This window comes from Eumetopias jubatus, unplaced genomic scaffold (assembly GCF_037043125.1).
Source record: "Eumetopias jubatus isolate StellerSeaLion01/CBP00866 unplaced genomic scaffold, mEumJub1_p1.0 scaffold_1, whole genome shotgun sequence".
Taxonomy (NCBI): Eukaryota; Metazoa; Chordata; class Mammalia; order Carnivora; family Otariidae; genus Eumetopias; species Eumetopias jubatus.
In genome coordinates, this window is record NW_028274807.1 from 134,318,418 (window position 1) to 134,320,412 (window position 1,995).

The 1,995-nt window shown below is 42.0% G+C and overlaps 1 pseudogene; it reads left to right on the top strand.

Moving 5' to 3' along the window:
• The first annotated feature begins 558 nt into the window (after positions 1–558).
• LOC114205736 (sorting nexin-24 pseudogene) lies at positions 559–1,068 on the top strand (annotated as a pseudogene).
• The last annotated feature ends 927 nt before the right edge of the window (positions 1,069–1,995 follow it).

Here is a 1,995-nt window from a genome sequence, read left to right on the forward strand (position 1 = left end):
CCTAATCAGTTTTCAAAGTCCAAAGAGTAGGAGTGGGTCAGTGCTTCTTTTCAAGGAGTCTTTTGATTTTCTTAGTTGCTCAGCATTGTGGTTTTTAAGATTAACTGATGTGAAACACACAGAAGTGTACACATCATAAGTTAAAAGCTTGATGTATTATCACAAAGTGAGCACAGTCATGTATTCACCTTCCAGTGTAAGAAACAGACCATTGCCAATATCCCAGAAATTGGCGATGCTACTTTTAACATGTTAATAATTTCACCCGGATCTTTATTGGACATCAGACTGTGGGCTACTGCTCATCTGCATCATTCAGAAGGCAGCATTTTGTTAGAAGAAATTTCAGCAGTAGCAGCCTTTAGCTCAAATTAGGACTTGAGGACTAATCCAACTCTAAGATGCCATAGCCATTTCCACAATAAAGAACAGTTTTCTCAAAAGTCCACTTTTGTTGTCTCATTCAGCAGGCTTACTGCTTTCATCTTGTTTGATCCCTGAAATTCAAAAAGCAAGGGACCATAATACTGAAAAAACAGCTGGCCGGCTGGCGCAGCCATGGAGGTCTACATCACATCCTTTAGCTACGAGGAGAGCGACCTGGAGCTGGGATACACAGTATTTAAGATAGAAGTGCTAATGAATGGAAGAAAACATTTTGTTGAACAAAGGTACAGCGAATTTCATGCCTTGAACAAAAAGCTGAAGAAATGTATAAAAACTCCAGAAATCCCTTCTAAACATGTTAGGAACTGGGTCCCAAAAGTCTTGGAACAACGACAACAAGGTTTGGAAACATATTTACAGGCTGTCATTTTGGAAAATGAAGAGCTTCCCAAACTCTTCCTTGATTTCCTAAATGTGCGACACTTGCCCTCGCTACCAAAGGCAGAGAGTTGTGGATCTTTTGATGAGATGGAATCTGAAGAATCAAGCAAACTGTCCCACCAGCCGGTACAGCTGTTCCTCAGGGATCCATATGTCTTGCCTGCAGCCGGTGATTTTCCAAATGTGGTTATTGAAGGAGTCCTCCGTGGGATATTTTACCCCCATCTGCAGCACAGGTAGAAATCCTCCATGGCTAGAAGAAGCCGAAGCAGGTTTCACGGAAATCGGTATATACCAAATTAACCTAAACTCTATGACATAACAGCTCTAGCTAGTGGTAAAATTCACAGTCCCAGCTTAATTCAGGGCAGGGACATTTCCATTAGAATGGTGCTTTTAAAAATAGAAACTGAACCAGGGCGGTGCTGAGGTTAAGGCCAAGTGTTTGAGAAGTAGAAGGAAGCTGCCAATTGCAAAACTATAGAAGATACTGGGAGCAGCAAGTGTAACAAAACAAAAGTTACTCTCTGCTTTAGTTGCACCATTTGCTAATTGAACATCTTATCCTGAATCATACTGAGACTGATCTACTTTGGTAGCTTGTTGTTGTTGTTCAGATTTTAGGAGACGCTAATCTTTTCATCGCGAGAGTTTCTCGGTCAGTGATAGATACATTCTTACGTCCTGGCACCGTGGGAGTATCACAGATACACGCAGTGCTAAATGTGAGTCGGAACTAAACTGGAAATTAAACGATGCTGACAATGTTAGGGCATTTTTAAAAATCTTGCCATTGCTACTCACACTGCAGTGGAGTTTCCTCATACCTAGGGATTAGCTTGGAGATTCCCCTTGACAGCCGTTTCGAAAGGTGCCATATTGGAAATCTGTGCGTCCAACACAACCAGATTTCCTCTGGTGTTGGAAGAAAGGACTGTTTCTTCCGTTGAAGACCATTTGATGTTGTTGATGTTCGTTTAGGGCAATTTTGTATAGAACCACGTAACTTTCAACACTAGAATCACCCTTCGTCCTGCAAGATGCTTGTCTTCTGAGAGACAGATGGGAACTGACTGTACCTGAGGAGACGCCACAGTGGTAGCACTTGATTTCCTCAAGGTTCTTCAACCCTCATCAGGGTTCACTCATTCATTAAACTGGTGGGAT